Raw genomic sequence first — 13,207 nt, forward strand, 5'->3', positions numbered from 1 at the left:
TAAACTCTCTGATCACCTGTTCATATGACAGTCATTTTCAGTATTGCATTCTATAGAGGAAATAGCAAATATGATTCATCTATCTTCTAGCATGGTTGCAGGACTGATTAAAATTATTTTACTTCACTATTCATTATTAGACATGTCTCCTTTTCTAACATACGTATTAAATGCTGTACATTTCCTCTAAGCATTGCTTCTGCTGCATTCCACAAGCTTTGATAAGCTGTATTTTCATTTGGTGGCTGCTTTTAACAGGTCCTCTTTTTCTTTTGGTTTTCTGCCATTCCGTCATGGTTGGGGAAGGTTCTCCTGCTTGAGATTTGTTGCAGTTTCTGGGTCTGAAGCTTAATGGCTTTGAACAAATCTGGAAAATTCCAACTCATTATTTTCTCATGAAATATTACCTTTTCCCCATTTTCTCTGACATTTCTTTCGAGTATTATGATTTAAATATTTGTTAAACTTCTTACTCTGTCTGCCATGTCTCTTAATGTCAGGTTCACATTTTTCAAACACATTTCTCACTGTTGCATTGTGGATAATTTATTTGTATCTTTCCATTCACTAATTTTCCATTTGGCTGTGTCTCGTTCTCTGGTGAGGTTTGCATTTCAATTGCCATGGTTTTCATTTCTAGAAGTTCTGTTTGGCTCTTTTTCAATTATGCTTACTCATGTTAAGTCTTTTATTTGTTGTTTGTATTTCAATTTCTCTTTTGTTCCTTTAAGTATAAAATTTATATTCTGTGCCTGATAATTCCAGTGTCTAAAATATTAGTGAGTCTGATTCAGCTATTGTGGTGTCTGCTGATACTCACATGATGCTTAGTTTCTATGTGTCTTTTGTTATGTTTGGCTGCAAATTGCTCATTTTCCTTGGAACATACACATGTAATTTAAAATTTTCTAGTAGCCATGTTAAAAAAAAGTAAAAAGGAACAAGTGAAATTAATTTTGACTTTATATTTTATTTTACTCAATATATCAAAAATATTATTTTAGCATGTAGTCAATATAAAAATTATTAATGAGATATTTACATTATTTTTTCATGAAGCCTGTGAAATCCAGTATGCATTTTACACTTCCAGTATTTCTCAGTTTAGACATTAACTTTACCAGAGTACTTGATCTGTTTCCAAGCCTGGCCAGTGTGGTGCAGTGGTTGAGCATCGACCTATGAACCAGGAGGTCACTATTCGATTCCCAGTCAGGGCACGTGCCTGGTTTGCGGCTCGATACCCAGTAGGGGTATGCAGGAGGTAGTCAATCAGTGATTCTCACTCATCATTGGTGTTTCTATCTCTCTTTCCCTCTCCCTTCCTCTCTGAAATCAATAAAAAAAATAAAAATGAGTTCACAAAATTTACGGTTGAGAGAGTAGTAGATTCATATACCCAAGCTGTTTCGAACCTACCTAAACATTTTCCAATTATTAAATTGTGTATCAGTCTTTAAATTTAAATTCAATAAAATGAAGTAAAAATTTAGTTCCTCAGTATCACTGACTGTATTTCAGGTGCTTAAATGCTATACATTTCTACAGGCTATTGGACGGGACAGTGCAGCCCCAGAATGATGAGAATTTGCTTTGACATGCCAGTTTAGACGTGCTCTTAGCACCTTGGCTCTGACCAGTGTTGAAGTACAGTTGTACAGATTAGAGCTGCGGTTGTCAGACCTGGGATCTTCTAAAAATCCCAGGTCTGGGTCCTCATGGATGAATGGAAATGAATTTCCACAGGTGGGATCTGGGCATGGCTATTTTTTCAAATTTCCTAAATGATTCTAATAAAATCCCCCAACTGGCTGGTCTGGAAGATGAATTTGGAGCTAACTCATTGCAATATGATGCTTCCTATTGGCCGAGCAACCTATGGAAACATGGACAGGAATACATTGGGATAGAAGCCTCGTGGTACTTTTTTAAAAAAAAAACTACTCTTTCAGAACTATATATTTTTAAAACATAAATTTTGTTAGTATTCTTACTAAGCATGGGAACTACATCAATACGTTTTCATTTGCTTGATTATTTTAGAAATACAAAATATTTCGCTTTTTAGTTAGCATTAAGTTGATGTGTTGTATGGTTCTTCCCAGGTACATGCTGTTGCCATTTTATTAAAAAAATATTTTAGAGCCCTAAGCAGTTTGGCTCAGTGGATAGTATTGGCCCGCAGGCTAAAAGGGTCCCGGGTTCAATTCTGATCTAGGGCATGTACCTTGGTTGCAGGCTCTATCCCCTGGCCATGGTTGGGGTACATCTCTCACATTGATGTTTCTCTCTGTCTCTCCCCCTCCCTTCCACTCTCTCTAAAAATCAGTGGAAAAATATCCTCACGCGAGGATTAACAGCAACAACAAAATGTTAGAGAAGCTTTCAGTACTGTGTTCATGTGTTTACCTTAGGGGTCCTCAAACTACGGCCCCGGGCCACATGCAAATACAAATACTGTATTTGTTCCCGTTTTGTTTTTTTACTTGAAAATAAGGTATGTGCAGTGTGCATAGGAATTTGTTCACAGTTTTTTTTAAACTATAGTCCGGCCCTCCAGTGGTCTGAGGGACAGTGAACTGGCCCCCTGTTTAAAAAGTTTGAGGACCCCTGGTTTACCTATATTTATTCGTAAACGATATGATCCTCTTAAGATTTTGCATGCTAAATTAGCACAGCTGCTTCTTGCCAGCCTATATTGACATAATGGTCATCACTCTCTCATGACTAACCACAGTTGATCAGCCTAATTGGTTTTAGCAACACGTCTGACCTAACTTCAGTGACATCATTGTGGCTGAGCTAGTTTGGGTGAATTTCATGCAGATCTTTTGGTTCCATGCTTGAATTTTCCAGTTGGTTGTTTACATACCTGTCCTAGCTTTCAGAGTTTGGCATTTGTCTTGCTTTATTCTGCTTCTTTCCAGAAACCTGATAATATTTTTTCATTTCACCTAATCCATCACCAAAAGCTTATGGTGTAGCTATCCGACACCAGGCAGTATGTTAACTTTGGCAATTAGGCTTCATCTTGTGCGTCAAACAAATAAGCGAGCAAACATATGAACGAACAAATGTATAAGCAAACCAACACTTTTCTGTATCTATTGCCCTTTAAGTATTACTTACTATAATTAAAAATAAAATTTGTAAATATTATGTAATAAGAATAATGATAAAAGCAGCTTACAGAAGACTTCCAATATAGTGGATGCTGTTCTAAACCATTTTGTACCTTGTTTGCCTGAGCCCTGTAATATTTCTGTGGAGTGGGTGATATGACCACTTACAGATGAGGACACGAGGGATTTGGATCACTCTATTAGCTTGGAGACAGTCTAATACGTGCAATGGGTGGCATTTGGCCTTCGATTTCCATCCCTTTTCTGTGGCAACTGTGGGCTGTTTGGTGTTGTCTTCCAATTGTCTCCCTTTCAGCATCTCCAGGGGAAAAGCTGGGTTGCTGGCTCTCTCAGGACGAACTCCCGGTGATGACTTGACTTTGAGTCTCTTTGTGGAATTTCTGCCTCATGTTCAGTTGAGCACAATGGGTTGGTTTAGTGAGGCCTGTGCCATTTGCATACAGACACCCCTTCTCTGACTGCGGCCAGGAAGAAAGAGGCAAATGCCAGCTGCTTGGCTTGTGGGTTGGCTCAGTGCCACCAGGCACCGTTCCCTGTGGGTATGTGTACTAGTATAAGCTTATCTTTATTTGAACCAGTTAGTTTTTCCTTCCTGTGCTCTGGGCCCCTAGCATGATGGAAGGCTCAGAGGCTTTAGGACTATACTGACATGAGCCAGTTCTAGCCCAGTAGAGCCTCCATGTGACACAGCTGCATGTAGGTATGTTCCTGTCTGTCCTTCTGCATGACAGTCTCAGAGGTTCCCAGAGGGGCAAACGATGATGGGTGGGTGGGTCTCGGGCACCCACGGTGAGCTGGGAGCCTCCACCTCCCAACCCAATTCATATTCCCTTGGTTCTGATATATATCAGAACAGATATATCTATCCTCACCTGAGGATATGTTTTATTGCTTTTAGAGAAAGAGGAAAAGAGAGAGAGGGAGGGAGGGAGGGAGGGAGGGAGGGAGGAAGAGAGAAACATTGATGTGAGAGAAACATCCATCAGTTGCTCCTGTAGGTACCCCGACCAGGGACTGAACCTGAACCCTAAGTATGTGCCCTGACTGTGTCTGGTGTATGGGACGACACTCCAACCAACGGATCCACCAGCTGGGGCTTTTGGTTCTGATATTTTTAATTTACAGTCTCTGTTTTATGGTTTTCTTGCCGCCACTTCAGTTTCTGTGTGGAAAGGGCTGGTACAACTTGATAAATACCCCAAACAAACAAACATAAAAATGTTGACAGTGGTTCTTTAGTCTGAAAAAACTGCCTGCTGCACACATCAGTGCTCCTTTTCCAGCAGGGGAGGGGGGACGCGAAGGGACATTCTTCGCTAATGCTGATGACAGCAGTAAGTTATAGTCTCAGTGCGAATAAGAACCAGCGAGATAAGATAAAAAACAAGATGGAGCAATTGAGCTGGCAGATGGCATCCCCTTCGGATTGCCCCCTGCCTTGCTGTCTTTCTGGTGTGTGAACAGAGCCCTTGGTGACAGTGGCTTCAACTGGTTCACCTTGTTATCTTTGAATTGCCTGTTGTCTAGACTAGTGGTTCTCAACCTTCCTAATGCCACGACCCTTTAATACAGGTCCTCATGTTGTGGTGACCCCCAATTTCACTGTTACAAATTGAACGTAATTAAAGCATAGTGATTAATCACAAAACAATATGTAATTATATATGTGTTTTCCGATGGTCTTAGGCGACCCCTGTGAAAGGGTCGTTCGGCCCCAAAGGGGTCGCAACCCTCAGGTTGGCGACCCACAGGTTGAGAACCGCTGCCCTAGAGGATCCTGACTTAACAAGCCCAGAGTAATCCATGGTCGTTCTCTGCAAATCAGCCCATGTGACTTCGTCATCAGCCTCTTCCCGCACTGGGACCCGTCCCAGACCCTGAACACTTGGGTTCCGCTGTGTCACCCACCACAGGGCTGCCCTCTTTGGAGTGTACATTGCGGCCTGAGTTTCGCTTCTGTACGAGCCTCCTTGGACAAGCTTTCGCCTGCTCTGACCCCTTGCTCCTCAAAACTGTTTATAAACGAACTGCTTCGAGTGGGCCTTGGGCAGTGGCTTGGCAGAAGACAGAGACGGGTCAAGGAAGGGTATAGAGAGAAGAGTGGGGCACAGAGCAGACACCCAAAAGCAAGCTCTCTGCAGTGTTGGCTGAACAAAGGGAAGGAATGCCAGCTTCTCTCGTAACCCCCAAATGTGTCCGCAGTCATGAAAAAATGACCATTTCTGGGTGACAATGAGGGTTTGTATCTACTGATCTCTTTCTTTTTTAAAAAAATGTATTTTATTGATTTCAGAGAGGAAGGGAGAGGGAGAGAGAGAGAAAAACATCAGTGATGAGAGAGGATCATTCATCGGCTGCCTCCTGCACACCTCCTACTGGGGATGGAGCCCATAGCCCAGGCATGTGCCTGCAAACTAGGTATGTGCCCTGACCAGAAATTGAACCTGCCACCTTTTGGTGCTCCAACCAGCTGAGCCACCCAGCCAGAACTGGTTATTCTCTCTTAATGAACCAGAGGAAAAACACATTTTCCAAGGTGGCATTTGGCAAAAGCCATTTCGACATCTGGAGATGTTCCTGGTTCTGGAACTCCTGAGTGACCTTACACTTCAAGATGCCTTTGCAAGGTTGCCGGACTGATGAGGTTTGCCTTTCTGATTTTGCCCATTTCCTCACTTCCTGTCCATCTCTGGCCTCTACTGGGATTCCTCCAACGCACTCCAACTTCCGCTCGCCTGCCATGGCTCCCTCTCTCCACTTACCCGGTTTCTCCTGGGCACCGAGAGCAGCTGGGAAAACGTGCTGCATTTAAGGCTCATGCGGTGGTGACTGGACCCGGGTGGTGTCCCAGGGAGGAGGCAGCTTCTGCCGACGGGGGCCAGCTGTGGCAGCACCCTGGACATGGCTGAAGGATTCCGTCATTCCCATTGGCCACGGCTCATTGAAATGTGTGGGCTTGCTGGGGACGGATATTTCCAAATCCGTGCTGCTCGTGAGGCCATGGAAACACATTATGGTGGGTCCGTTCCAAGAGGTCTGCTTTATCCAGTCGCAGGAGCTGGGAAAGGAGAGGAGGGTGTGGTGCATGAGGCTGAGAGATGCTTCCCAGCAGTTTGTACCTGGATCTTCTGAGAATGTATACTCTCCCCCTCGTCTCATCCTGTAGGAATTAAAAGAAAAAAAACAACATGTTGTCATCTGTACCTGTTACAAAAATTGAATTTAAGAATTTTAAAATACTTTTTCTACCTAGTAAGCGATGCATACTGTTTGATTGACTTTATATTTTTAAAAAATATATATTTTTATTCCAGAGAGGAAGGGAGAGGGAGAAAGAGATAAAAGTATCAATGATGAGAGAAAATCATGGATCAGCTGCCTCCTGCACGCCCCACACTGGGGATCAGGCCCGCTACCTGGGCATGTGCCCTGACTGGGAATCAAACTGTGATCTCCTGGTTCATAGGTCGATGCTCAACCACTGAGCTACACCAGCCAGGCTGGTTTATTTTAAATTAATTTGTTAGAAACACATGATTTATCAACAAGTGCATTCACAAATTACGTAGTTTATCATACTTGGTTGAGAGACCCAATTTTAAAATTCAGATGGAAATTTAATTATGCATTAATTAGCATTGGAAATAGGCAACACTTCTTTTGTGACCTCATGTTTGGAATTCCTGCATTTTGATTTAAAAAATTAACTGGTTAATTGGTGTGAATTGTGAATTTCTAAGTGTTGACATAAAAGAGGAAAATAGGCCACTTGCCATTATTTCTCCTAAGTATCTCGTTGCGAAGTGGACAGCGTTATTCCTAGTAAAAGAAGAAGCAGATTGGATATAATTCCCATGATAGTTTTCTCACTTTAACATTGGCTTCTGGAATGTTGAAGGTAGCTTGAAGAACTAGTAAGACTTTTGACTAGATACATGAAATTTAGAGGTTAGGCTCAGAAAACTCTAGGAGTGAGTCGGCAAAATTGTGATTTTTTTAAGCTCTTTGGGTGGAAGGCAGCTTCTAAGATGGTTCCTTCCCCTTGAGTGAGGGCTGGATCTCGTGATTTCTAATGAAGAAAGCGGTGACATGTCAAGTCCTAGATGAGGTGTGACTTCCCTTTTACTCGCTCTCTCACTTCCTCTCTCTTCTCACTTGCTCACTCTGATGAAGCTACTGCCATGTTGTGAGGAAGCCTTCACTCCCTCCCTAAAAGGTGGCCGCAGCCAACAGCTGGTATGGGGCTGAGTGGGGCCCTCAGTCCAGCAGCCTGTGAAAAGCTGGATCCTGTCAATAACCACAGAGTGGGTTTGAAAGTGGATTCCTCTGCAGTGGAGCCTTAAAGTGACTGCAGCCCCCGCCAACAGCTTCATTGTAGCCATGGGACATCTGAGCCAGAGGACTCAGCTAAGAAGTGCCCAGATTCTTGACTCACAAGAAGTGGTTTTGTTTTAATCCACAAAAGCTTGGGGTAATTTGTTATGCTGCAATAGATAATTTAATATACCTTGTTACTTCCTTGTTGAATGTTAACACCTCCGTTCATTATGCTTCCTGTTGGTATACGTTGAGAGGTATCTGGGTATAAATGGCATAGTATCAGAAACATAACTTTATTCAGAGGCAGGCTGGCCGCTAGCCTGGGCAGCTGAGGCTCTGAATCATGAATGTGTTCATCTGCTCTCTCCATCACACGAGAAACACACACAGAGGCTCTCACATGGCTTTGTTTGTTTGAAAGAGAACACATGTTTATTTCCTTGGTTGATTTAAAAAAGATGCCATTGCCAGTTTTCATGATGTGAACCCGGTGATGACTGAGGGAGGAAAAAGCATCCAGCTGGCGGCCAGGAAAAGAAAGGGTGTTGGAGGGTCCTGTGGGAGATTTTGATAGACCAAGACCGGAGGTGGTGGATATCCCCTCTGCTCACATTTGATTGGCCAGAATCAGTCACATGGCCACAGCACACTGCAAAGCAAGCTGGGAAATATAGTCTAACGTTGTGGCCAGAAAGTGGAGGAGACAGATTTGGATAACACATAATCAGTATCTGCCAAAAATGATTAGCTCTTGGTTTCTTAGGAAGTTTAATTGAGCACCTATGATGTGCAGACACCATACTAAGCTTTACAGATACAAACGAGGTAGAAAAGTATAATTCTTGTCCTCAAAGATGTCAGTCTGGTTCTTGGAGTCTGTTGATGAAAGGTGGTTTGGAAAGAAAGTCTATGCCAGCTTTCACCACCTCCATGTGAAAAACAGGTAGTGGCTACAGAGTGTTCTGTTCGTGGGCTGAACAGAGCAAGTTCATCCTGGGGAGGTTTTATCCCTAAAGCCAGGGGCCCGGAAAACCACTCATCTCAAGGCTCTCTTTGTTAGAAATGATGTGCGGGACAAAACCTCTCCCTCCCCAACGGAATGTTTGTGCCTGTGAACTTCCAGGTGGCTTATGTGGGATCTCATTCGGCCAGTGTTCTTCAACCCCTGCAACCTCTGCTGCAGGAAGAACATTCTCCAAGGTAGCTGTCAGTGTTTTTGCCAGGAACTGGGAAATCAGAGTGTAAACTGGAGCAAGCTCTTTGGAAAAATAACCGAGGACTGTAAACTAAAGTTGAAACTGCGTAACCTGTGACCAGCAGGGTTCTCCTAGCTGCATGCCTTGCAAGCCTTTGGCTCATGTGCACAGGCACAAGAACATTCATTGCAGTGCTGTCTGTAATAGCAGCAAAGCTGGCAACGGCACGGATGTCCATCAGTGGTAGAATAAATGATGGTACAGCCATACAATAGAATATTATACAGCAGTGAACATGAACAAATTACAGTCTCATGCATCAGCCGGAGTGAATCTAAAAAATACAATGTTGAGTATAAAATGCAAGTCATATAGGAATATATGTTCTTATATAAAGTTTAGAAACATACCCAACTAAACCATATATTGCTTAGAGATATGTGGGTAGACCTAGTGATTCATGCCAGGACTGCCTTATGCTTTGGGGCAGAAAGAGGCATGGAGAGATGGGCCTTCCATTACTCTGTTTCTGACCTGTTACCTTCAGAAAAGGAATTGTCCTGGCCATAGTGCTCCTCCTGCCCCTTATGCTAACTCCTGCATTATAGTCCAGTCCCAGACAAACACACGAGGGAAAGAGAGAGGAGGGAGGGTAGGAAGGAGAGAGGGTAGGAAGGAGGGAGGAAGGGAGAGGGAGGGAGGGAGAGAGAGAGAGAGAGAGGGAGGTGTGTGGAGGGTGATACGGTTTGAGAATGGAAGAGACATCCAGGTTTTTTTGCCCTACCTACATGTTAAAAAATGCATATGTGGACTAGGCTTTTATTGAGCAATTACTATGTCCCTCTTACTGTCCTGAGCAGGGGTCCTCAAACTACGGCCCGCGGGCCACATGCAAATACAAATATTGTATTTGTTCCCGTTTTGTTTTTTTACTTCAAAATAAGATATGTGCAGTGTGCATAGGAATTTGTTCATAGTTTTTTTTTAAACTATAGTCCGGCCCTCCAGTGGTCTGAGGGACAGTGAACTGGCCCCCTGTTTAAAAGTTTGAGGACCCCTGGTCCAGAGAAACGCCTCATATTTCATCTCATTTTATCCTCAGAGCAGTCCTGCAAGTGCATGTAGTTGTTCTCATTTTACAAATGGGAATGTAGAGCTCAGGGAGGTCATTGTGGTAGGGAATGGAACTTTGGCGTTCAGCCTCAAAAACGTATGGGTGCAGAAGTCCCGGGAACATGCTTGCAAAATCTGGTGGGAAATAGCTTCATTGAAACTATCGCCGTCTCAGCCAGGCAAACCCCCTTCCCCGTTTTAATTTAATTTTGTGCCCCAGGGTGCATCAGTCGCAGGGCCCATAAAGCCAATAGCCATGTTCTTCCTGAATTGGCTCTGGAGGCCCACTCCTCTGAGCAGGTGCTTACAGCTGGGGTGGAGCTTGAACATCTGGCAAGCATTAGCTGGTGGGCAGGGCATGCTGTTACACAGCCCGAATGCAGCTTGGGTCTGCCGAGTTTTAATAAACCATCCAAGGCAGCAGGATTCCTGGCATTTTGTTGGCAGCAAGGGCCTGGAAGAAGTAGAAAAATTTCTATCATCATGATGGATTAGGTTATTTTCATCTTGTGCAAAGTTCCTCACAGCTGAAAGGTTGGACAAGATAGCTCTTGATTCGATGGCAATGGGTCTGACTAGCCCATGAATTATGTGTGCGCAGCAGGATGGGAGGTGCTCTTATTAGCCCCGTCCCGTAACGGGTGCCTCTGCTGGAGAAGCCGTGCTACCTTGCAGGTGTGTTGGTAGCTCCATGATTACACATGTCCCTGAATAGTGGGAGACTGAGTTTGGTGATGGGCATTCGCTTCTTTGGTTATTGCCATTTTCATCCCTGCAGGTTGTACTGCTCTGTTTTCGTGCTTATCAATCCATCAGTCCTGTCTACAACTCCGCCACACCCAAGGGTGCTCTTTACATATCTTACGGTTTATTTCTCTAGCCCGTGACCCTTGAATTGCCTTGCTCATCCTCATCCATCCTTCCCATGTTCCCAGATGTACACAAAGTGTACAGTTTCCTCTCCCCTCACCCCCGCCCCCTGCCCAGGCAACAGCCAGCTAATTGAAGTGGGAGGACAGCATGGGCAGATGGAGTCAATTGTATTCTTTCTCCTGAGGATGTGAGTTTAGGATGGAATGGCAGGAAATAATGCATTTCAAAAACTACTCCTGGTTCTCCTTCTGAACACGTGGTGGGCCTACACCTCTTGGCTCCATTGTGGCTGGTTAGAGCCTTTGAATAGTTCTGAGCAGAGAATTACGAGCAGGAGTGACATCGCTGATGCCAAGGACCCACAAGACACCCAGAAATCTTTTTCTCCTTGACAGGGCCCCATAATAGCTATGCTGGGCAGAGCCCGTGCCAACACGCCATGGACTATGAAATAAGTGAGAAGTCAAGCTTTGTGGTTTTAAAACCACTGAGATGCTATTGTGTGTTACTGCAGCAAAGTGTAGTTTATACTGACTGATACACAGGGAGACAGAAAAAAATAGGGGCAAGCAGGAAAAGAAAGAGGGACTGAAGAGAAAGCTCTTTTTTTATGTGGAAACATGCAAAGAGGATCTCTTGCCATAATAATGCACGCAAGTCATGTTGGAGATGCCATTTCTCAGGAAAAATGCCGTTTTGTTTTCCAGGTGCTGCTTGTTGAAGACCAGGGAGGAGATGGCAGATGTGAGGGGCTGAGAGGTACCCTCCAAGGTGGAAGTAGGGATCATGTCTTCTCAGCTGTGGCCCCTTTGCAGCCGGTGAGATGATGCTGGGACCTGGTAAGGGAGGAGGGAGAGGAACGGGGAGAGCAAAGGAGACAGGGCGGCGAGGCCAGCAGGTGCCTGACAGAGGCTGACTTTGATATTCTAGGTTCCACGGGAAAAGCAAAACAAAACAGCGGGGCATTTTGCATGGTCCACCAGCTTCTGAACGTACTTGGCCACCCCGTGACCTTCAGAACCAGCCCAGTGTACCTTGAAGCGGAGTAAGTTTTTCAGGGGTATAAACCTTGCTAGTTTTTTTTCTAATCTTACTGAATGATCTTGAGGGGGTGGGGTGAAGTGAAGACATATTGGATCTATGTCAGACTACTCTCAACTTCTGAATTTCACCGGAAAATCTCAGTCTTTTTTTTTTGAGCCCTAAGTTGAGGCTTAAAAAGACCCTGTCGTGTCCGCAGCCTGGGTGCTGCTGCTGAGACCGTGAAAGGTGTAACAGAACGTGAACCTCAGTTACAGTGGCCGTTTGGGGAATCCGCCTGTTTTCTCTCCTTGGGGCTGCTATTTGAAATAGGATAATATTTGGTGTTAGCCCTTTAGGTGTCTTTGATGATTTGAGTCATTTATGGAAGGTCCTACTGTTGGATGCAGTGTTTGTGCCAAGTTTCTGTCTCCTGCCTTCCTCCCCGGGTCTTGCTGCCATTGCTCAAAAGTTGTGAAGTTGCTCTTGACTTCCCCTTGCTCTGTGTCCTCTGCCCTTTCTCTGCCTGCGTGCCATTAACGTGACTTACACATTGTCATGTAGAAAGTCACATGGTGCTTGAAGACCAGAGAAAGAAAAGCCTTCCCTTCCTCCATTCAATGCTTCTTATGGTGGAAACAGTTGTACTGAAAGCTGCCAAGAAACAAAGATGGCGAGGAGAGGGTGGGCGGTGGGGAGTGGCCACATCCCACCAACAGGGTAGGAAGATGGTCAGCCGCGGGGTAAGGGAAGGGATAAACATTCTTAGGGTTGGGTAGGTGGCGGGGACCAACCTAGATGTGGTTGGCTAGGATAAACCTTAGGGAAGCAGCAGTGGGATGGAGGGAATTTTCCACAGTTAACAACAGTCCCGCTTGTGAGGGGTGAAGTTGGCATCAGCTGCTCTGGTGCCAGGACTCTGGACTTGGCAGTGGTCGGCAAGAGAAAGGAAAGACTGGTGTGGTGAGAGAATTTAAGGGCAGCATTCTTAGTCTTGGTTGGACATTAGAATAACTTGGGGACATTTAAAAAAATTCCCGAGTTCTACCCTAGACCAGTGCTTCTCGAACGCAACTGCGCATTATTAGAATTATCTGGGAATCTTGTTGAAATGCAGGTTCTGATGAATTAGGTCCCAGGTGGGATCTGAAACTCTGTGTGTCTAACAAGCTCTCCAGGGAGGCTGTAGCGGCTGGCTGAGGGTCTAGGACCAATTACACCGCAATCTCTTAGGGGTGAATCCCACCACGGATGTTTTTAAAAACATATCTTTGGGGTTAAGACCCATCGCCTTAGACCAGGGGTCCTCAAACTTTTTAAACATGGGGCCAGTTCACTGTCCCTCAGACCATTGGAGGGCCGGACTATAGTTTAAAAAAAAACTATGAACAAATTCCTATGCACACTGCACATATCTTATTTTGAAGTAAAAAACAAATGTTTTCGGCGGGCTGCATGTGGCCCGCGGGCCATACTTTGAGGACCCCTGCCTTAGAGCCTGATAAAGATGGATTGCAGGCTCTTGGGGGGCCACCATGATGA

The 13,207-nt window shown here is 44.6% G+C and overlaps 1 long non-coding RNA gene across 1 annotated transcript in view; it reads left to right on the forward strand.

Moving 5' to 3' along the window:
• Positions 1-11,685, forward strand: part of LOC111823252 — a 31,647-nt gene extending 19,962 nt beyond the window's left edge. Inside the window, exons 2-3 of the long non-coding RNA XR_002826259.1 lie at positions 11,353-11,463; positions 11,576-11,685. This is a non-coding gene — a long non-coding RNA (uncharacterized LOC111823252). The remainder of the gene's footprint in view (positions 1-11,352; positions 11,464-11,575) is intronic.
• The last annotated feature ends 1,522 nt before the right edge of the window (positions 11,686-13,207 follow it).

This window comes from Myotis lucifugus, unplaced genomic scaffold, assembly GCF_000147115.1.
Source record: "Myotis lucifugus unplaced genomic scaffold, Myoluc2.0 scaffold_431, whole genome shotgun sequence".
Taxonomy (NCBI): Eukaryota; Metazoa; Chordata; class Mammalia; order Chiroptera; family Vespertilionidae; genus Myotis; species Myotis lucifugus.